The 24,038-nt window shown below is 45.7% G+C and overlaps 4 pseudogenes; all 4 read left to right on the top strand.

The window, feature by feature from the left end:
- Window positions 1-206: 206 nt before the first annotated feature.
- Window positions 207-325, top strand: LOC143936573 (5S ribosomal RNA; annotated as a pseudogene).
- Window positions 326-426: 101 nt separating this feature from the next.
- LOC143936648 (5S ribosomal RNA) lies at window positions 427-545 on the top strand (annotated as a pseudogene).
- Window positions 546-9,804: 9,259 nt separating this feature from the next.
- LOC143936471 (5S ribosomal RNA) lies at window positions 9,805-9,923 on the top strand (annotated as a pseudogene).
- Window positions 9,924-10,018: 95 nt separating this feature from the next.
- Window positions 10,019-10,138, top strand: LOC143936988 (5S ribosomal RNA; annotated as a pseudogene).
- The last annotated feature ends 13,900 nt before the right edge of the window (window positions 10,139-24,038 follow it).

Raw genomic sequence — 24,038 nt, 5'->3', positions numbered from 1 at the left:
ATCACCCTGAAAGAGCCCTATCTCTTCTCTTCTCTGAGGCTAAGAAGGGTTGGGCCTAGTTAGTACCTGGATGGGAGATGGCGTTGGAATACCAGGTGCCGTATTCTTCTTTTTATGTTGTTGACATTGACCTGTTTTTTTTCGCTTGTATCTCAAGGTGACTATCTTGGCATTTGTCAAGAGGGTTGAGAATGCCTAAAGAGATTGCCTATGGGCACATAACCCTGAAAGCGCCCGATCTCCTCTGATCTCAGAAGCTAAACAGGGTTGGGCCTTGCTAGTACCTGAATTGGAGACCACCTGGGAATACTAGGTGCTGTAGGCTTCTTTTTATGTTGTTGGCCTTGACCTGGTTTTTTTTTCACTTGTTTCCCAAGGTGACCATCTTGGCGTTTGTCAAGAGGGTTGAGAGTACCCAAAGAGATCACCTACGGCCCCATCACCCTGAAAGCGCCCAATCTCGTCTGATCTCGGATGCTAAACAGTGTCGGGCCTGGTTAGTACCTGGATGGGAGACCGCCTGGAAATACCAGATGCCATAGGCTTTTTTTTTTTTTTTTTTTTTTTTATTTAGTAGTATGCGACATACAATGCAAAGGCAACTTCACAGAATGTGTGATACAAATAGTTACAAACAAACGATCATATTGCATGGATATCAGAGCCAATGGTAAGAAGTCCGAGGAGAATAGCACGTGTACAGCTTTGCGGTCATATCAAGATGAGATTAAAGCTCCATCTCGTTGGGATCCTCTACCACTTAAAATATTATTGATACTAGCCCTGCTACCTTCGAAGAGTTTAGATATCCATAGATAGAGGAAGAGTATTGTGTAGTAGTCAAATGGGGTCGGAACATACCATTTTCTTTTCCCTTTTTTGAGTTAAGAAGGGAAATAGTAGAACTGAAAGGAGGGAGAAGGGGAAAGAGAAGATTGGGGAAGGAAATGGCAGAAAAGGAAAAGAAGGGGTAAGGGGGTGTCGTGGGTAGAGTGGATAGGATGGGGTCCCCTCCCAGGGAGCAAGAGACGCCCTCGGCTCACCAGCTCATCAGCTGTCCAACGTTTGTAACAGCGATCTCCAACGATCACCATGAGCTTACTATGTCTCGCGGAGGTATTCTTCCGAAAAGCGAAACTGGGTCCAGTAGAACCATCTGTTCCCATGCTCCTCCGTTTTATCCCTCATTGTGGCAGTCAGGTCTTCCATTCGTTCAATATCATTAACCCTTGCGAACCACTGGGTCACCATTGGAGCAGATTGCTCTTTCCACTGACTTGGGATGCAGGCCCTAGCTGCCTTGAGGAGATGTTTAAGTAAGGACTTATGATAACGCTTTATCGACATAGGAGTTAGATTGAGAAGAACTGCTGCGGGATCATTGGCTAAGGAAATGTCTGTGAACTTGTGGATGAGTCTCAGGACAGGCTGCCCGAATGTTTGTAATTTAGGGCATTCCCAGAAAATGTGGAGAATGGTGCCAGCCTGTTGCCCACAGCGACAGCAGCGGTCAGATTGACCGGGGAATATTTTGGCCAACACCACCGGTGTACGATACCAGCATGTGATCAGCTTATATGAGATCTCCTGATATTTACTGCAGAGTGACGACTCATGGGCGAAAAAGAGTATTCTGTCCTTCTGTGGTTTGGAGAATGTAGTTTGTAAGTCCCTTTTCCATTTAGCTAGGAAGGGTGGATCCGTGGAGGATTGTGCATCTGTCAGGACTAGGTAGGACCTAGAGAGGGAACCATGAATTGGGCCATCATCCAGGCAAAGTTCCTTGAAGGGGTGGAATTGTCTAGAGAAGAACGAATGGTTAGGTAGTGATCCGAGGAAATGGATTAGCTGTCTAGCTCTCCAGCTATCCAATGCAACAGGTACTTGCGTTAGCAGTATGGTTCCCATGGGAATCAAGCCCGTGGGTCCAAGAAATAGGGCTGCTCTCAGAAGTCCTTTCGGGGCTTGCCTGGTAAAGGCCTGGTCAGACAGGCCCGGATGGAATCTAGGATGTCCAATAATTGGGGTCATAGGAGAAGGGAAGTTAGTCAGGTGGGAAAGGTAAAAAAACTATCCATCTCGGCGAGCGAGGGGCCAATTAATGGGTGAGTAGTCACACAGGGCTCCAATGGCCTCCCAGCCCAAGGCAGACCAGCCAGTGGAACCCGCGCCATCTCCTGCTCTAGCTTGACCCATAGCTTCAGTTCCCCATGCCGGTGTCTTATCACATATGGTCCCCCATCGGATAGTGTCCGCTGTGTACTGCGCATGCGCAGTACACAGCAACACAGATTCCAAAAATTGCGAGCATGAACGGCACCTGCGCACTGAGTACAGGTTCTATCCCCACTATCCAAGTGGACATAGAGTAAGAATATAAAAGAGCCGAGCGCAGCGAAGCCAAGCCCGAAGCGTGGCGAGCGAAGCTCGCCTGCGAGGGGCCCTCTAACCACTTTCAGACCGGACCAATTTGCTGGTCAAAGACCAGACCACTTTTTGCGATTCGGCACTGCGTCGCTTTAACTGACAATTGCGCGGTCGTGCGACGTGGCTCTCAAACAAAATTAACGTCCTTTTTTTCCCACAAATAGAGCTTTCTTTTGGTGGTATTTGATCACCCCTGCGGTTTTTATTTTTTGCGCTATAAACAAAAATAGAGCGACAATTTTGAAAAAAACGCATTATTTTTTTACCTTTTGTTATAATAAATATCCCCCAAAAATATATAAAAAAACATTTTTTTCCCTCAATTTAGGCCAATACGTATTCGTCTACATATTTTTGGTAAAAAAAATCGCAATAAGCGATTATTGATTGGTTTGCGCAAAAGTTATAGCGTTTACAAAATAGGGATAGTTTTATAGCATTTTTATTAATAAGTTTTAATTATTTTATTTTTACTAGTAATGGCGGCGATCTGCGATTTTTATTGTGACTGCGACATTGTCGGGGACCCATCGGACATTTTTGACACATTTTTGGGACCATTGTCATTTATACAGTAATCACTGCTATATAAATGCAGTGATTCCTGTGTAAATGACACTGGCAGTGAAAGGGTTAACCAGTGGGTGGCAGTGTAGGGGTTAAGTGTTCCTAGGGGAGTGTTACTAACTGTGGGGGGGTTGGGCTTTCATTTAGTGTACACTGATCTCTGCTCCAATCACATGGAGCAGAGATCAGCGTCACTAGTTGCTAGGCAGAATGAGAAAATGTTGTTTATACAGCATTTCCTCACTTCCGCGGCTCCGTGAGACGATCGCGGGGATGCCCGCGGCGATCGAGTCCGCGGGTCCCGCGACCGGACTCACGGGGGTCCCGACCAGCGCGGGAGTGCGCCGCCGGCGGCGCGCTCCCGATGGCACGGCGGCAACGAATATTGGACGTACATGTACGCCAATATGCCTGCCCGTGCCATGCTGTCGACGTACATCGTCGTGCGCTGGTCGGGAAGTGGCTAATATTCACAACCCTATGTCCGCTTGGATGGTGGGGCTACCACCTCCACTCACCGCGCAGGAGCCGTTCAGCTTCGGAGTACACAGCGGACACTATATCATGGCCGGACAGTATATGGCAGAACACCGGCACCAGTCAACCACCGGTGTCATGTGCCTCGCTGTGTAATATAGAGCAGGGTCCGGGAAGCCAATACCTCCCCGCAATTTCGGTCGCAATAGCATTGCCCTACCAATACGCATATGTTTTCCGCGCCAGAGGAACTTGATAAAGATTGAGCGAACCGAATGAAAGAAAGTCTGGGGTATTTTGATAGGTAAGGCTTGTAGTAGATACAGAAGTCGTGGCAACGCGTTCATCTTCAACACATTACAGTGTCCGAAACATGACAGAGCTAGTGGGTCCCATCTTTTAAGGTCCGCTGTAAGCCCATAGGCTTCCTTTTATGTTGTTGGCTTTGTCTGTTGTTCTCAAGGCGACCATCTTGGCGTTTGTCAAGAGGGTTAGGCGTGTCTTGAAGAGAACGCTTACGGCCACATCAACCTGAAAGCACCCGATCTCGTCTGATTTCAGAGGCTAAGCAGCGTCAGGCCTGGTTAGTACCTGGATGGGAGACTGCCTGGGAAGACCAGGTGCCATAGAAGGATCTGGTCTGGTTAGTGTCTTGATTGGGAGATCGCCTGGGAATACTGGATGCCATAGGCTTCTTTTTATGTTGTTGGCTTTGACCTGTTTTTTTTAGCTTGTTTCCCAAGGTGACCATCTTGGCCTTTGTCAAGAGGCTTCAGAGTGCCCAAAGAGAGTGCCTACAGCCAAATCACCCTGAAAGAGCCTAATCTCATCTGATCCCGGAGGCTAAGCAGCGATGGGCCTGGTTAGTACCTGGATGGGAGAAAGCTTGGGAATACCAGGTGCCGTAGGCTTCTCATTATGTTGTCGCGTTGACCTGTTTTTTTTCCCTTGTTTCCCAAGGTGACCATCTTGGCATGTGTCAAGAGGGTTGAGAGTGCACAAAGAAATTGCCTATGGGCACAACACCCTGAAAGCGCCCAATCTCGTTTGGTCTCAGAGGCTAAGCAGGGTTGGGCCTGGTTTGTACCTGGATGGGAGACCGCCTGGGTTTTCCAGATGCCGCAGGCTTCTTTTTATGTTGTTGGTGTTGACCTGTTTTTTTCGCTTGTTTCCCAAAGGGATCATCTTGGCATTTGTCAAGAGGGTTGAGAGTGCCTAAAGAGATCGCTTACAGCCACATCACCCTGAAAGCACCCTATCTCTTCTGATCTCAGAGGCTAAGAAGGGTTGGGCCTAGTTAGTACTTGAATGGGAGACGGCCTTGGAATACCAGGTGCCGTATTCTTCTTTTTATGTTGTTGGCGTTGACCTGTTTTTTTTCGCTTGTTTCCCAGGGTGACTATCTTGGCATTTTTCAAGAGGGATGAGAGTGCCCAAAGAGATTGCCTATGGGCACATCCCCCTGAAAGCGCCCAATCTCTGCTGATCTCAGAGGCTAGAAAGGGTCGCGCCTTGTTAATACCTGGATGGGAGACCGCCTGGAAATACTAGGTGCGGTAGGCTTCTTTTTATGTTGTTGGTGTTGACTTGTTTTTTTTGTTTGTTTCCTAAGGTGACCATCTTGGCATTTGTCAAGACGGTTGAGCGTGCCTGAAAAAATCTACTATGGCTGCATCACCCTGAAAGAGCCAAATCTCATTTGATCTCAGAGCAGGGCCGGCGCTACCACTAGGCGAAGTAGGCAGCCGCCTAGGGCGCACTACCACCTAGGGCGCAACTACGGCCTCTGCCCAGTGTGAGCTCCTCTTCTACTCTCTCGCCCCCCCTGTGGTGTTCCACCGGCGCCACCAATCCCCCATGTTTCCCGCTGAGCGCCCCACCGTACTCATCTCACAGCGCCGCTCCGGGACTCCTTTGCTCCAGCCTGTCCCTCTGGAGCTGCGCTGTGTGTCTGTGTGAGTGCAGCGGAGGGGCGGGGCTCGGCGGAGATGGGAGCTTCGAGAGGTCGGTCAGCTGACCTCCTGCCCGGCGGGGACATCATGGAGCGGGGTTGACGGCGCTGGCCTGGTCCCGGCGGGGATATGATGGAGGCGGAGCGGATGGATGGCGCTGGTGTGGCCCCGGCGGAGCGGGTGGACGGCGCTGGTGTGGCCCCGGCGGAGCGGATGGATGGCGCTGGCAGTGCGGAGGAGTCGGAGAGGCCCGGTGGGATGATGGTCGCTGAAGGCAGCATCAAAGAGCAGAGGTAAGGAGGAGGATTGATCCATTGAGCTGTATGGAGGGGGTTTGTGTGTGAGTAATGCAGGAAGTAGGAGTCAGGTAGGTCAGTGTGATGTGTGTCAGTGTCATGCCAGTGTGGTGTGTCTGTGTATGTGTCATGTCAGTGTGAAGTGTCTGTGTATGTGTCATGTCAGTGTGATGTGTCTGTGTATGTGTCATGTCAGTGTGATGTGTCTGTGTATGTGTCATGTCAGTGTAATGTGTCAGTGTATGTGTCATGTCAGTGTAATGTGTCAGTGTATGTGTCATGCCAGTGTGATGTGTCAGCGTATGTGTCGTGTCAGTGTATGTGTCATGTCAGTGTAATGTGTCAGTGTATGTGTCATGTCAGTGTAATGTGTCTGTGTATGTGTCATGTCAGTGTGATGTGTCTGTGTATGTGTCATGTCATTGTGATGTGTCTGTGTATGTGTCATGCCAGTGTGATGTGTCAGTGTATGTGTCATGTCAGTGTATGTGTCATGTCAGTGTAATGTGTCAGTGTATGTGTCATGTCAGTGTGATGTGTCAGTGTATGTGTCATGTCAGTGTGATGTGTCTGTGTATGTGTCATGTCAGTGTATGTGTCATGTCAGTGTGATGTGACTGTGTATGTGTCATGCCAGTGTGATGTGTCTGTGTATGTGTCATGCCAGTGTGATGTGTCAGTGTATGTGTCATGCCAGTGTGATGTGTCGTGTCAGTGTATGTGTCGTGTCAGTGTAATGTGTCAGTGTATGTGTCGTGTCAGTGTATGTGTCATGTCAGTGTATGCGTCAGTGTATGCGTCAGTGCCATTTTATGTGTCAGGGTATGTGTTTTCAGGGTATGTGTTTTCAGGGTATGTGTTTTCAGGGTAGGTGTCAGCGTGATGGTCAGTGTAGGTGTCAGCGTGATGGTCAGTGTAGGTGTCAGCGTGATGGTCAGTGTAGGTGTCAGCGTGATGGTCAGTGTAATTGGCAGTGTAGGTGCCAGGTGGGTTGGTGTAGGTGCCAGGTGGGTCGGTGTAATTATCAGGTGGGTCAGTGTAGGGGTCAATGTGATGTGAGTAGTGCAGGAAGTAGGAGTCAGGTGGATTAGTTTATGTGTCAGGGGGTCAGTGTAGGGGTCAGATAGGTCATGTGTAGCAAGGGCAGGGTAAGGTGGAGTCATGGGCGCAGCCGGGGGGGGTGGCAAAATTAGGTTTTCGCCTAGGGTGTCAACGATCCTTGCACCAGCCCTGTCTCAGAGGCTAAGCAGGGTTGGGACCTGGTTAGTACCGGGATGGGAGACCGCCTGGGATTTCTCGATGCCATAGGCTTTTTTTTTAAGTTGTTGGCATTGACTTATTTTTTTTTTTTTGTTTTATTCTTTTATTAAGTATAAGTAGAACAACATAAATATAACAGTCAACCATACAGCATGACCCAGAGTCACAATTACATGGTAACAAAAAATAGGCAGCCAAATAACTCTGGGTTCTCAGAGGGGAGTCCTAGAGTTTCATGCAGAAAAGAGAGAAACCCCACCTCCGACATGTAGTACAGTATAACTAATGCAGCTCCGTTCGGACAAATGTAATCATGGAGAACAACTGGGACCACAGCGAGCCAGCTTATCATGACCTACGTGAACCAGAGTAAAATATGAGCCGGTCGTGTCCATAACCCTGGGGTTCTTCTGGGTCCCAAAGGCTAGTAAGGAGACAAGGCATAGTCAAAAGGGAGGACGGGGGAAGAAGAGAGTGCAAAGACGGAGAGAGAAGAGGGGGGGGGATGGCGGCAGGGAAAAAAAGGGAAGGGGGGGAATGCCACCCAGGGCAGACTTGGCCTACGTAGGTAAACGTTAGATGTTCAGTCGTTTTCTGGGACAGGGGCGCTGCTCACCTCCCAAATGTAGTCTCAAGTACCAGTAAAATACCTCCAGGGCCTCCATGTAACACTAAATGCCTCTTCAGTGTTGTGAAGGGTGGCGGTCAATTCTTCCATCCGGAGAATATGATTGACTTTGGAATACCACAGCACCTTGGATGGGGGCTGAGGCTGCCTCCACAGTGTGGGAATGCAGGCCCGGGCGGCGTTCAGGAGTTGCATTGAGGGTTTTTTTGTATTTTCGAACAGGCTGTTTTTATTGTCCCGGTCACCTCCACCCAAAAGTTCCTCAAGGCCGGGCATGCCCAGAAAATGTGTCCCATGGTCCCCGTATCTGAATTGCACCTCCAACAAACATCCGGAATCGATCTATTCATTTTATTCAGAAGGTATGGGACTCTATACCAGCGTGAGACTATCTTGTATCCTGATTCTTGATATTGGTTTGCGATGGAAGCTTTATGTACTAATGTCAGGATCTTCCCTATCTGTTGTGGGGTAAATGTGATGCCAAATGCAATCTCCCATTTGTGGATAAATGGTGGGGTCGACTCCTCCTCCTGACTACTTAATAGGTTGTACAGGAGGGAGAGGGTGTGTTGCACAGGTTCCTTTTTGTGACAGATGGATTCATAGGGCGTCAGGTCTCTAGGAGTGTAGGGGGCCCTTTGTATGGCCAGAAGAAAGTGACGAAGTTGATAAGCATTAAACAAGTCAAGCGGAGGGTCAGAAAGCTCGGCGACAGTTTGCGTGGTCGGGAGCCCTCCCGAGGACCACACCTCTCCCAGACGCTGTTTCCCCACCACTGTCAACTGTCGCAGTTTCTTGTTGGTAAATCCCGGTGGGAAGTCTGGATTACCTATAACCGGAGTCATTGGTGACGGCAGGGGAGCAATGTGTGTGCAGCGGAACAACCTCCGCACAACAGCCAACGTAGCTCCCACTACGGGGTGATCTCTGAGGTCTTTTGGTAGGGAGGACAGGAGCCACGGGAAGGTCAATAGGGGAATGGATCCATCCTCAATCTCCATCTCCACCCACTGCTTGTGGTGGCCATTACAATGCCAATCAACGACTCTCGCTAGCAGAGTCGCTCTGTTGTATTGTCTCAGATCTGGGAGACCCAGACCCCCCTTGTCCTTTGGTCTGGCAAGCAATTGCAAACGGGCTCTGGGCGGTTTGCGCGCCCAAATAAAGTCCCGGAGCAGCACCTGCAGATGTCTGAAAAAGATTGGGGGTAACCGGATCGATAATGTCTGGAACAAGTATAAGATCCGCGGGAGGGCCGTCATTTTGAATGCATTACAGCGCCCGAACCAGGTCAGTGTTAAATCATGCCAGTTTCCCAAATCAGATTTCAGTCTATTCAGGAGAGGAAGAAAATTAAGCGGGTACAATTGCACCAAATCCGCTGCGATGTCAACGCCCAGGTAACGTATAGATTTTTCAGCTCAGTAGAATGGAAAAGCGGAGCATAGCCTCTTGGCCTCACCATCCGGGACCGATATATTCAATACAGCCGATGGTGCAATTGATTTTATAGTTTGATAGGCTGCCGTATCGCCGGAGAGCCACGAGTATATTGGGAAGCGAAATGTGTGGATTGGAGACGAAAAAAATTAGATCGTCAGCGTACGCCGCAATTTTGTGGTGTGCCGAGGGTTTGGATATGCCAGTAATATTCGGGTCATTCCGAACATGACACATAAGTGGTTCCAGTGTCAGAATAAAAATTAGGGGAGACAGAGGGCACCCCTGCCTCGTCCCATTAGTGATGGGGAAAGAGTCCGAGCACTCTGAAAGCACCCAATCTCGTCTGATCTTGGAGGCTAAGAAGAGTCAGGCCTGGTTAGTACCTGGATGGGAGACCACCTGGGAATACCAGTTATTGTAGGCTTCTTTTTATGTTGTTGGCCTTGATTCGTTTTGTTTTTTTTTCGCTTGTTTCCCAAGGTGACCATCTTGGCATTTGTCAAGAGGGTTGAGAGTGCCCAAAGAGATTGCCTATGGGCACATAAGCCTGAAAGCGCCCGATCTCCTCTGATCTCAGAGGCTAAACAGGGTCGGGCCTTGCTAGTACCTGGATTGGAGACCACCTGGGAATACTAGGTGCTGAAGGCTTATTTTTATGTTGTTGGCGTTGACTTGTTTTTTTTTTTTTGTTTGTTTACCAAGGTGACCATCTTGGTGTTTGTCAAGAGGGTTGAGAGTGCTTGAAGAGCTCGCCTATGGCCACATAACCCTGAAAGCACCAGATCTCGTCTGATCTCAGAGACTAAACAGGGTCGGGCCTTGTTAATACCTGGATGGGAGACCACCTGGGAATACTAGGTGCTGTAGACTTCTTCTCATGTTGTTGGCGTTGACTTGATTTTTTTGTTTGTTTCCCAAGGTGACCATATTGGCGTTAGTCAAGGTTGAGAGTGCCTGAAGAAATCTCCTACGGCCACACCACCCTAAAAGAGCCCAATCTCATCTGATCTCAGAGGCTAAGCAGGGTTGGGACCAGTTTAGTACCTGGATGGGAGACCGCCTGGGATTTCCAGATGCCGTAGGCTTCTTTTTATGTTGTGGCCGTTGACCTATTTTTTTCCGCTTGTTTCCAAGGTGACCATCTTGGTGTTTGTCAAGAGAGTTGAGAGTGCCTGAAGATATCGGCTACGGCCACATCGCCCTGAATCTGTTCAATCTCGTCTGATCTTGGAGGCTAAGCAGGGTCAGGCCTGGTTAATGCCTGGATGGGAAACTGCCTGGGAATACCAGGTGTCGTAGGCTTCTTTTTTTTTTTAAATATAATTTTTTCTCCAAATAGGGGAAGACGGTCCCCCGAGTACATAATGCAACAGAGAAATACAGAGCAAAAAGCAGCTGAACAATACTTGATACAGGTATATTCGCAACTGTGAGTCTGCCTTCCATCAATCACAATGATTCGAGGCACGGATAAAGTACTGTACCAAGATCCAGGGTCACACAAACCCCCAGGTCCCTCCGGCATAATCCATCCAGAGGGGGGTGTGGGGCCGTCATTCCCAATTTTCCACTCTTTCCAAAAGAGAGAGGGGGTGGAGGGGGTGAGAGATAGGGGAGGAAGGCAGAAAAGAGAAGGGTTGAAAGATCAGAAAAGGAGAAGAGGGGACGAGACACGATGGCAGCCACTGTCCAAGGGGCCAGTCAAGGAAAGCTCAGAGCACTAAGGCGATAGCAGGCGACATCCTTCCAGTGAGAATATAAAGGTATTCCAGATGTCTCAGGTTTGTTTAAAAAATTCTTGTATACCTTGTGATGTGAGGATCAAGTCCTCCATTTTTTTTAATGTCCTCTATTTTCTTAAGCCAGTGAGTAATGAAAGGGGGGGAACATTTTTTCCAATAGAGAGGGATGCAGGATTTCGCCGCATTTATCACATGACGTAAAATAGATTTTTTTGTACTTCTTAATGGGAATCTGTGAATGGTGCAAGAGAAAGAATGCAGCCTCCTCCTGGATGGAGAAGTCTGTGAATTTTTGTGTTATGCATCGGATCTCTGTCCAGAAGTCCACCAAGCTGAGGCAGGACCAAAAAATGTGCAGCAACGTGCCCTCTTCTTCTCCACACCTCCAGCATATGTTCGAGGAAGAGGAGAAACATTTCTGCAGCTTTGATGGTGTCAAATACCACCTGGTGAGAAGTTTAAAATTCGTCTCCTGTATCTTCGTGCACAGCGACATTTTGAGAGCCAAAGTGATAATGCGTTGTCTCTGTGCTGGGGAAAATTAGCAATTAAGGTCCTTTTCCCAGTTGGCCAGACAGGTTAAGTGTGGGTAATCTGTTTGAGAGAGAATGTGGGCCAAAGGGCCTTCGCTCCTGCATAGAGTCTCAAACTCCGTCTGAGGGCGGGCGAACGTTTGAGGATTGGGGATGGAATGGAGAAAATGATGTCGTTGCGCCGCTCTCCAAAAAGGCAGTTGGAAAAGCCCTGTCGGATCTGTTAGGATTGAGAAAGAAGGCCATTTTCCATCAATGACGAATTTAGACGCATTGTCTAGGTTGGAATTTCTAAGTGGGTCCCCAGTTCAAAGGTTGGATGGCCACGTATAGGGAATAGGGGGGAAGTCAAAGACGTGAGTGTGTTTTGGGTAGCGATCAGGTGACTGACTTTCAACTAAGCCCCTATAGTGGGATGTGACATAAATTCTGTGGGTAAATACTTATAGCACTACATGGCGCTTCTTAGCGGAATTCGGGAGTGAGCTTAGAAAGTTTGTTTCGATTCCAGTCCAATACACGGCCCAGATGGGAGGCCAGGTAGTAGCGTCGCAAGTTAGGGAGAACCAACCCTCCCTGTTGTTTAGACAATGTCAGCTGTGACCGCTTAAGTCTGGGATTTTTGTGGGCCCAGTTAAATTGAGTGAGCAAGGATTGAGCTTGCTTAAAAAACAGGACTGGAATCTGGATCGGGAGAGCTTGGAAAAGATAAGTAAATTTAGGGAGTATGTTCATTTTAATGAGATTGCATCTGCTGAACCAGGAATGGAGGCCAGAATGCCACCCGTGAAGCAAACTGCGGATCTTAGTGACAAGGGGTGGGGGGAAGTTCAACATAAACGTACGCGCGATGTCCGGTGGAATGTAAGTACGTGAGTATATCTTACTTATCCATGCCAGCATCCGTTCACTCAGACCTATATGGCAAAGGACCGAGAACATTAATGTCCATTTGACCCGATCAAAAGCCTTCTCGACATCAGTACTCATGAAAAGACAAGGGGTCCCAGATGACTTTGCTTTACGGATCAGGGTAAGCACCTTAGTGGTGTTGTCCTTATCTTCCCTGGTGGGAATAAAACCTAACTGGTCAATATGTATAAGGGACTACAAGTGATGTGCCAATCACGTGGCGAGGAGTTAGAGAATAGTTTTAGGACCGAATTTTGGAGGGAAATGGGTCTGTAGCTCCCACATAGGCCCGGGTCTTTGCCCTCCTTAGGTATCAACGAGATGTGGGCTCTAAGGGTATCCTCAGGAAAATCCCCATTTGAGCTCAGAGTATTAAATAAATTCACCAAGCGCGGGCCGAGAATAGGGAGGAAGGTCTTAAAGTATTGTGCGGTATATCCGGCAGGGCCCGGAGCCTTACCCACCTTCGGAGGTCCCACGGCCGTCTGGACTTCTTCCAGTGTGATCGGGTCCTCCAAGTACTCCCGTGATTCCGATGAGAGGGTTGGTAGACCAGAACCGGTTACATATCTGTCTATATTGTCCTGTCCAGACCCTGAATCGGGCAGGTTGTAGAGATCAGAGTAACATTTTTCAAAGACTTCAACTATTTGGGTTGGGGTAGAGGCCCTCTGGCCATTCTCATCTATCAACTGTGGTATGTAAGAGCAAGATTTCAACTCCTTTACCGACCTGGCTAAGATTTTTCTGCATTTGTCCTCTGACTCCTACGTCAGTTTACGACAGAACTGGAGTGCCGCTTTCGCTTTATAATGGAGAAGGACAGCAATATGGGTATGGAGTGTCCCCAATTCAATCTCTAAGGTCCGTAAGGGGGTATGTTTATGTTTCGCTTCCACAGAGGCAAGTTCACGAAACAGATTAGCAAGCTGTTCCTGATAAGTACCCTGCGGAGTACTGACTTGTGAGCCTCCCAAATTATCCCCGGGTCACAGTCCTGCTTTAGTTTTCTTGGAAATAAAGGTTCAATTCCCTGGTCACATCTGCTAAAACTTCCGGTATCTGGATGAGGCTCTCATTAAGGTGCCAGAATAGAGACCTAGGTGAGGGGTAGGGAGCGAGGAGCAAGAGGCAGAAGTGTCAACCGATGGCGAAAGGGGACATTAAAGTCCCCACCTAATATCAATTGGCCCTCCCGAAAGTCACATAATCTGTGCAGGGTAGTTCTGAGGAACGTGTCTTGGTGATCATTGGGAGCGTACACAGTGGCAAATGTAAAAAGGCGCTCTCCAATGTGGCCCCTAAGAAAAAGATATTGGCCCCCAGGGTCCACCAGAGAATCCTGGAGAACCCAGGGGAGCCTGCTAGAGATCAGAATGGAGAGGAGGGGTTAGTAGAGTGGTAGACCTTAGGGAAGGATCTCGACCATAGAAAGGGGAGGCTAGTATTTTTAAAATGTGTTTCTTGTATAAAGGCCACATCAGTACAGGATGTGTTCAGTTTTCCCAGGAGGATCCACCGTTTTTCAGGGGAGTTCAGTCCCTTAACGTTTAGAGAGGTGACCTTGACTGAGTCTCCCATCGCTCCTCGGGGAGGGGGAGGGGGACGTCAGAGAAAAGCAAAGAAAGTTGAACCAAGGTAGGTTTTGGGTAGGTAATGCATGGCGGGAACTAAGGGGGAGAAAGGAAGGGCAAATGGAAGGAAAGGTAAAGGGAAAAAGAGGCCGGGCACCCCAACCCCAGGGGGAGAGGGAAATTAAGGGTTGTCCGCACTCAACAGTACAGGAAGGGTATACTAAAACAGCACAATTATGCTATAGCGCTTACCAGATGTACACTGGGTTTAAAGCGCTGTCCTACTTGGGTTATTGGGTAGACAGGTCGGAGAGGGAGCCCCCGAATCCTAGTCCCCCCAGTCCCGGCAGTGGTAAATGTCACGTCTGATACCGCTATGCAAATAAAAGACAATCAGTAACATCAAAGAAACAAAAAACAATAGTATAACCAAAACAGAGGTAGAGCATATAACTGTCAGCACTGAGGGGTCTCCTCGGCTCGCCCTAAACATAGGCATGCACGAGGGAGCCCGTCACAACAGAAAAGGCATCACAGAATGGGATCCACCACCCCCCATCCCATACCCCTAAAGTACATGCAGTCCCCGAACAAATGCATTTCTCCCTTTGGCAGATTGTCCTCTCCTTACCCCCTCTCCCCTGTCCACGCCCCGGGGGGAAAAGGGGCAGGGAAGGGGGGAAAGGGGGAGTGGAAGGGGGGAAAGGGGGAGTGGAAGGGGGAAAGGGGGAGGGAAAGGAGGGAAGGGAAGGGTGGGAAGGGGGGGAAGGGAGGGGGGAAACAGGGGAGAGGGGACAAACATGCAGAAATGTCAAGTCCTTTAGCGCACTCCCACCAGCAAACACCCGGACCCCATAAATTTCAACTCCTCCCCTCCATGGTCACCACATCAAGATGAAAGAGGAGCAGCCCTGGTCGGTGCATGGAAAATCCGGCAGGCAAGGGGCTGGGGCCACCATCCCTCCATCCAATGGGAGACTTCACCCGAGCAGCAGTCCTAGGGCCCGCCAATTAGTGTCTCTCCTGCATCGCCATCGGGGGCTGTGTAGAGCATCCAGAGGGAGGCTGGGACCGCCCAAACAGTAAGGGGTAAATCCTCCAGGGGGGTCCAGAGTCACCCTGGAGGGAAGCAGTGTCTCGTACCAATAGGCTCAATAAATAAGTCATCCAGGGTCCCCGAAAGCTGCAGAAGGCAATGTCGGCAAAGAGTAGGTGGGAGCCAGAGGGGGGGACAAGGGGCACATCCAGGGGGAGGGGACACATATGCGGGAATGTCAAGCCCTTCCAGTACAGCGCATTAGGTATCACTCAGACCCCCCAAAGTGCAACTCCCCCATCTAAGGTCAAGACTCCAGAAGGGAAGATGAGCCGCCCTGGTCTGTACATGAAAGAACCTGCTGCCAAGGGGTTGGGGCCATCATCCCTTCCTCCAATGGGAGATGCCACCGGAATGAAAGCCCTGTGTCCTGTCAAGTGGTGCCCCTCTGACAATGTCGTTGTGGTATATGTGGAGCATCCAGGGAGAGGCAGGGACCACCCAAACAGTGAGGGGTAAAGCCTCCAAGGGGGACCGGTGTCAGACAGGAGGATAGCTGTGTCTTGTACAAGTTGGTTAATTAGACAAGTCATCCAGTGTGTTCCTGTGAGCAGCGGAAAGAAAGGTCGGTAAGGATTATGAATGGGTGGGGGCCAGGGAGTGCATAAAACTGCCACCAGATGACCGGGGCAGAGAGGGCAAGGGGATGAAACTCAGATCTGGTAGGTGGGGGCGGGGGTGAGGAGTGTCCCTCATATTACTCACGTTGGCCATACCTTGAAGCTGAGCGCTCTGCATACCCAGGACGTTCTTCTGTATAATCTAGCCTATCTGTATACATTAGCCTGTCTTTTGTACACATTAGTCGGTCCTCTGTATACACTAGTCTGTCTGTATACACTAGTGTATACAGATAAACTAGATTATACAGAAGAACGTCCTGGGTATGCAGAGATGGAGGCTAGGGTATACAGAGAGAGAGGCTAGAGTATGCATACTTGCTAGTGTATACAGACGGACTAGTGTATACAGAAGACCGGCTAGTTTATATAGGGAGGCTAATGTGTGCAAAAGACAGGCTAGTGTATACAAATAGGCTAGATTATAGAGAAGAACATCTTGGGTATGCAGAGAGAGAGGCTGGGTTACACAGAGAGGCTGGTGTATGCAGACTTGCTAGTGTATACAGACGGACTAGTGTATAGAGAGGCTTGGGTATACAGAGAGCTAATGTATAAAGAGCAGCTAGTGTATACAAAAGACATCCAAGGGTATAAAGAGAGACTCGTGTATGCAGAAGACCGGCTAGTTTATACAGAGAGGCTAAAGTGTACAAAACACAGGCTAGATTATACAGAAGAACGTCATGGTTATGCAGAGATGGAGGCTAGGGTATACAGAGAGAGAGACTGTGTTACACAGAGAGGCAGGAGTATGCAGACTTGCTAGTGTATACAGATGGACTAGTGTATACAGTAGACCAGCTAGTTTATATAGAGAGGCTAATGTGTACAAAAGACAGGCTAGTTTATACAGATAGGCTAGATTATACAAAAGAACGTCCTGGGTATGCAGAGATGGAGGCTAGGGTATACAGAGAGAGAGTGAGGCTGGGTTACACAGAGAGGCAGGAGTATGCAGACTTGCTAGGGTATACAGAGAGAGAGGCTAGAGTATGCATACTTGCTAGTGTATACAGGGGGACTAGTGTAATACAGAAGACCGGTTAGTTTATACAGAGAGGCAAATGTGTACAAAAGACAGGCTAGTGTATACAAATAGGCTAGATTATAGAGAAGAACGTCCTGGGTATGCAGAGATGGATGGCTAGTGTATACAGATAGGCTAGATTATACAGATAGGCTAGATTATAGAGAAGAACGTCCTGGGTATGCAGAGAGAGCAGTTGGGTTACAAAGAGAGGCTAGTGTAGGCAGACTTGCTAGTGTATACCGGTGCACTAGTGTATACAGAGAGGCTTGGGTATACAGAGAGCTAATGTATAAAGAGATGCTAGTGTATACCGACGGACTAGTGTATACAGAGGACCGGCTAGTTTATACAGAGAGGTTAATGTGTACAAAAGACAGGCTAGTTTATACAGATAGGCTAGATTATACAGAAGAACGTCCTTGGTATGCAGAGATGGAGGCTAGGGTATACAGAGAGAGAGAGCGAGGCTGGGTTACACAGAGAGGCAGGAGTATGCAGACTTGCTAGTGTATACAGATGGACTAGTGTATACAGTAGACCGGCTAGTTTACACATAGAGGCTAATGTGTACAAAAGACAGGCTAGTTTATACAGATAGGCTAGATTATACAGAAGAACGTCCTGGGTATGCAGAGATGGATGGCTAGTGTATACAGATAGGCTAGATTATACAGATAGGCTAGATTATACAGAAGAACGTCCTGGGTATGCAGAGATGGAGGCTAAGTTATACAGAGAGAGAGGCTAGAGTACGCATACTTGCTAGTGTATACAGATGGACTAGTGTATACAGAGGACCGGCTAGTTTATACAGAGAGGCTAATGTGTACAAAAGACAGGCTAGTGTATACAAATAGGCTAGATTATAGAGAAGAACGTCCTGGGTATGCAGAGATGGAGGCTGGGTTACACAGAGAGGCTAGTGTATGCAAGCTTGCTAGTGTATACAGACGGACTAGTGTATACAGTAGACCAGCTAGTTTATACAGGGAGGCTAATGTCTACAGAAGACCGGCTAGTGTATACACATAGGCTAGATTATAGAGAAGAACGTCCTGGGTATGCAGAGATGGAAGCTAAGGTATACAGAGAGAGAAGTTGAGTTACAAAGAGAGGATAGTGTAGGCAGACTTGCTAGTGTATACCGGTGGACTAGTGTATACAGAGAGGCTTGGGTATACAGAGAGCTGTATATGTATATGTATAAAGAGATGCTAGTGTATACAAAAGACAACCAAGAGTAGACAGTGAGGATCGTGTATACAGAAGACCGGCTACAGAGAAGCTAATTTGTACAAAAGACAGGCTAGTGTATACAGATAGGCTAGATTATACAGAGGAAGGTCCTGGGTATGCAGAGATGTAGGCTAGGGAATCCAGAGAGAGACTGTGTTACACAGAGAGGCTAGAGTATGCAGAAGAACGGCTATTTTTTTTTTAAAGATAGGCTTGTGTATACAGAACACAGTCTGGGGAATTCAGTGAGGCTAGTGTATGCAGAGAGGCTGGGACACCGAGACTATTGTAAAAAGAAGGCAGGCTAGTGTATATAGATTACGGGCACCTGTATACAGAAGACAGAGAGGCTAGTCTATATTGAGTGGCTGGTGTACACAGAGAGATTAATGTATACAGAAAAGCTAGCGTGTAAAGAAGACAGGACTTTATTTTTTGCTAATGCAACTACTTTTGAAACATATAAAGTGCTTTTTTCATATTTTGGTGCTGTTAAAAAGTGGTGTATTGTCAGTGGTGATATCAATGTGACAGTTAATGTGGAGAACTACAACTATTCAAAATAGAGCAAAAGAGTGCTAAGTTTATTTTGTTAAGTCATTGACTGATAGACGTTAAGTAATTGGCCGTTATTGGTTTGGCAGTACATGGTTTATTTTGATGTAAGATAGTTTTATTCTCTACTTATAGCCGAGTTTTAGACGACTTTATTATTAGCATTATTCGCATTATTCATATATATTATGCAGAGTGTAAGTATTGCAGTGAGACGATATTGCTTTTAAAAGATTTGTATTATTATACATAGCATTGTTAGCAGACCAATAGGACAATTTACATGGCTTAATATTGCAGAGCGTAATTTATCAGGAAAGAGATTCAAAGCGTTAGTTGCAGTAGCTTCATAAAACTGAGAAATCGTTGCATTACTCTAAATTTAAAATATGTTCCGGCAGCACTGAAAAGACGATATTAGATGAGTGATCTACACATTTCGTTTACTATTTCACTATACCGGCTAAATGTTAATATGTTAATATGTGCTGCGTGTAAGGTAGACATTTGATGGTTTAGTGTGAGCTGGTTTACCAGGATTTAGAGATAGTAATCTGTTTTTACTAGTAATAAATATAGCAAAATAACTATAACGGGTTTAAGTGGAAATACACGAAATAACAGCAACAACGTGTGTAGGTTTTTATCAATCAAGTTCATTACGTGTCTTTAATCATGTAGTGAATATACCCCAATATTGGAGCACAAGGATGAGAAAGCATAATAACTAACAGAGGATGGCATGGCAAAAAGACAAACTGCATTAGAAATGTGAATATGAATTAGAGTTGAAATGCCAATCTCCAGGGCTACGTACAGCAAGGTGTGAGCTAAGCAGCTAAATATTCTGCAATAGCAGAGATTAAGTATTGCAGTCGAAATGAGATCGGAAGCGTTAGTTGCAGTAGCTCCAAAATGACTGAGAAATCATTTCATTACTCTAAATGTAAAAGTTATCCCGGTAGCACTGAGTGGACTGATATTAGATGAGTGATCGTTCTAGTACAAATTCAGTTTCCTATAGCAGAGAGATACCAGCTAAATGTGAGACGAGCAATTAAACTGTTCACGGTAGCTTTGCATTACTCTTAATATGTGCAGCGTGTAAAGAAGCAATAAGATTTTGTATTATCCTAAAATTAGCAGTATACGTAATAAAGGTGAGTAGGTAACCTGGATTTAGACATAGCAAACTCTATAATCTAATTTAGCAAAATTAGAAAAGATAATATTGAGACAGTATATACAGGTCGAGTTTAACTGGAAATACACAAAATATCTAGCTTACCTTTACATTGTTCAATAGAGCGTTGCAAAGTAATACCAAGGCAGAATTGTCGGAATAGCAATTAGATGAGATGATTGCTGTAATCATGAAATATCAGCAACGACTAGGTTTCTATCGGATGAGAAAGTATAATAACTGGCAAAGTATGACATGGCAAAGAGACAAATTGCATTAGAGATGTGAGATGGACATGAAATGTCAATCCCCATTGGTTACTTACATGTAAACGCGGCTACATACAGCAAAGTGTGAGCTAAGCAGCTAAAGGGTATTAAAGAGTAAATTGACGTAGCTTGAAAATTCCAACGTGTAAATCGTTCCATTAAATATGTTACGCACGAAGACGGCTTACACTGACTGTTTTCCGTTTCCATTGGTCATCGGCATAATGTATCAGTAACCATGAACATTAATAGTGATAGACAGCTTACATTAGGATGTATGCATGATGTGAATGTAAAATGAATGTAAAATAGTTGCATTATGTGTTATTAATGTAATCAAACTGTTTTGCTATGCTTTGCTACTGCAACCACTTCTCAATCAAGTCCCACTGCTTTTCTCACTTTTTGCCGCTGTTAAAAAATGTGTTGCAAGTGTTATGTGTTACAAATGGTTATCAGTGTGACAGTTAATGTGGAGAAAAAGTAATACACAAAATAGAGTCAGAAAGAGAATCCTATTGCATAGAGGTAGCGAGAGATGGTTGCATTAATCTTAATGTGCAGTGTGTAAAAGGTTTTAAAAAGATGGTTTTGTGTGACTTTTGCTTTAACGTAAAATTAGCTGTAGACATTATAATTTGTTACAATGATTTAGAGATAGTAATCTCTATAAAATAATAATTATAAGTATAGCAAAACAAATTAGGAAAATTTTGAGGCAGTATGTATAGTCGAGATATAGTGAATACACAAAAGGGATCAAGGGATAGTAGCAAAGTCAAGGGATAAATGCAAAGGTACTCTATTTAACAGTAAATTGACGTAGCTTGCAAATTCCAACGTGTAAATCGTTCCATTAATTTTGATGCTCAAGAAGACGGCTTACACTGACTGTTTTCCGTTTCCACTGGAAAGAGAATCCTATTGCATAGAGGTAGCGAGAGATGGTTGCATATGGCAGAAAGACGGCTTACACTGCTTTTCTCACATTTTGCTGCGGTAAAAAGAAATGTTTTGTCACTGTGTTTTAACTGTGACAGATAAGGTGGAGAAAAAGAAGTAATACAGAAAATAGAGTCAAACAGTGGAAACTTTATTTGTCATGACAGCTGATACTTGGTTGAGCAATAAAACTGTTTTATTTAGATGTAAGACTAGTTTTATTCTCTACATATAGGGTTTTCAGAGAGTTGTATAATATAGGCGACCAATAGGACATTTAAATGGCTTAATATTGTAGGGAGGAAGTATCGCTGTTCAAAGGTAAGAGTTTGAAAGCTTAGCTTGCAAATGGCCGAGAAATAGTTGCGTTAGTCTAAATTTAAAGGATATGCCGGTACCAATGAGAAAGCTTATATTAGACTAGTTGATGTTTGCATTACACAATCCTATTATTATTATTATTATTATTATTATTATTAATAAGATCCAAGTGCAGAGAGATACTCAGTTAATGTCAGAGATACTCGGTCAATGTCAGAAAAGCAATAAAACTGTTTACATCGTTAGAGAGCGATATTTACATTACTCTTAGTATGTGCAGCATGTCTGGTAGCAAATGGATGGTTTTGTGAATATTTTGCATTAAGGTACAATTAGCGGTAGAACTCATCGAAGTGAATAGATTTAAGCGGATTTTGAGATAGTACTCTCCATTTCTAATAAGAAATATAGAAAAACAAGTCAGGATGGTGTGTCAGGACTGTCACATACTCACAGTCCCGTTACAAATATGCAAAATAGAGCAAAAGAGTACATGGTTTATTTTGATGTATGATAGTTTTATTGCATGCTTGATGTGGATGATTAAAATCGTGTAGTGATCTATATTTAGCATAAGAATGAAAAGGCATAACATGGCAATGAGACAAACTCCATTAGAGATGTGAGCTAGATGAAATGATGAAATGTCTCTGTATAGCCCAGATTGTCTTCTGTTATCACTTAGCATACCCTCTAAATTCACTAGCCTTCTCTATATACACCAGCATGTTTACACTAGCCGGTCTTCTGCATACAATAGCCTGTCTTCGATATACACTAGCCTATGTTCTGAATACACTAGCCCGTCTTCTGTATACATTAGTCTCTCTGTATAAACTAGCATCTCTGTATACCCCAAACTGTCTTCTGTAAAAACTTGTCTCTCTTTATAACCTGTCTAGCCTTTCTTCTGTACACACTAGCTTCTCTGTATACACTAACCAGGGTTCTATATACAATAGCTTCACTCTATGCACTAGCCTCTCTGTATAATCTAGCCTCTCTATATACCCTAGATAGTGTTCTGCATCTCCGTAGTGGTAGCCTCTCCGTAGAAGCCAGCCTTTATTCTGTATTCACTAGCCTTTCTTCTGTATGCTGTAGTCTTCTATATATACTAGCTTCTCTGTACACCCTTGCATCTCTGTAATACACTAAACCCTCTGTATACCACAGCCTGTCTTCTGTATACACTAGACTGTAAACACTAGCTAGAATACACCAGCCTGTCTTCTGTACCCACTAGAATCTCTGTATACACTACCCAGTCTTCTGTATACACTGTCAGCTTGGATGTATACCCAAGCCTGTCTTCTGTATACACTAGTCTCTCTATATGCACTGTCCTATCTGTATACACTCGACTCTCTCTATACACTAACCTCTCTATATACACTAACATCTTTGTATATACTAGCCTCTCTTTAAATTAGCCTCTCTGTGTACCCCAGCCTCATTGTTTACTCTAGCATCTCTGTATACTCAAGCCTATCTGCGTACACGAGTCTGTATTCTGTATTCACTAGCCTGTATTCACTAGCCTTATATATGCTAGCTTCTCGCTTCTCTGTACACCCTTGCATCTCTGTACACTAGACTCTCTGAATACACTAAACCCTCAGTATACCACAGCCTGTCTTCTGTATACATTAGACTGTAAAAACTAGCTAGAATACACCAGCCTGTCTTCTTTACCCAATAGACTCTCTGTATGCACTACCCAGTCTTCTGTATACACTGTCAGATTTGATGTATACCCAAGCCTGTCTTCTGTATACACTAGTTTCTCTATATGCACTGTCCTTACTGTATACTCTCGACCCTCTCTATACATTAACCTCTCTATATACACTAACATCTTTGTATATCTCTCTTTAAATTAGCCTCTCTGTGTACCCCAGCCTCACTGTTTACTCTAGCATCTCTGTATACTCAAGCCTATCTACATACACGAGTCTTCTGTATTGTGTATTAACTAGCCTTTCTTCTGTATGCTGTAGTCTTCTATATATACCAGCTTCTCTGTACACCCTTGCATCTCTGTAAACACTGTGTAAACTAGCCAGTCTTATGTATACACTAGACTCTCTGAATACACTAAACTCTCTGTATACCACAGCCTGTCTTCTGTATACACTAGACTGTAAAATCTAGCTAGAATACACCAGCCTGTCTTCTGTACCCACTAGACTCTCTGTATACACTACCCAGTCTTCTGTATAGAATGTCAGCTTTCATGTATACCCTTTCTGTATACACTAGCTTCTCTATATGCACTGTCCTTTCTGTATACACTCGACTCTCTCTATACTCTAACCTCTCTATATACACTAACATCTTTGTATTTGTCTTTAAACTAGCCTCTCTGTGTACCCCAGCCTCACTGTTTACTCTAGCATCTCTGTATACTCAAGCCTATCTACATACACGAGTCTTTATTCTGTATTCACTAGCCTTTCTTCTGTATGCTGTAGTCTTCTATATATACCAGCTTCTCTGTACACCCTAGCACTGTAACAGTGCTAGGTTCCTGTATTACAGAAACAGAACACCAGCAATAAGGTGTATACTGTGCAGGAGGCACACAACACCGACTCTAACTTCTGCACTGCAGATGCATGTATTGCAGAAATTGAACACCAGTAATAAAGGGTAGCTTCAGGTGTGTACTGTGCAGGAGGCACATAACACCCACTGTAACAGTGCTAGGTTCCCAAGCAGTAAAGACACTGTCCCTGCCTATCGTCCTCTTTCCCTGACCACCGCAACACACTATACAAGGCCGCCGTGCTGGCGGCCTTATATAGTGTGGGGTGTGTACTAAACCCCCCTGAGCTATAATTGGCCACAGGAATCCTGCCTGTGGTGAATTGTGGCTCTCCTCACACAGGATGTCACATCTGTTCTTATTATATAGAACCTATTATGCTCCTCGTAAACTTTTTCAGTTTGGCCGAACGGCTGGACGC

The sequence above is a fragment of the Lithobates pipiens genome, unplaced genomic scaffold (assembly GCF_037356315.1).
Source record: "Lithobates pipiens isolate NorthernLeopardFrog02 unplaced genomic scaffold, aLitPip1_a1.2 Scaffold_28, whole genome shotgun sequence".
Classification (NCBI taxonomy): domain Eukaryota; kingdom Metazoa; phylum Chordata; class Amphibia; order Anura; family Ranidae; genus Lithobates; species Lithobates pipiens.
The sequence above is the reverse complement of the archived record's forward strand: the minus strand, read 5'-3'. Positions and strand labels throughout refer to the sequence as shown.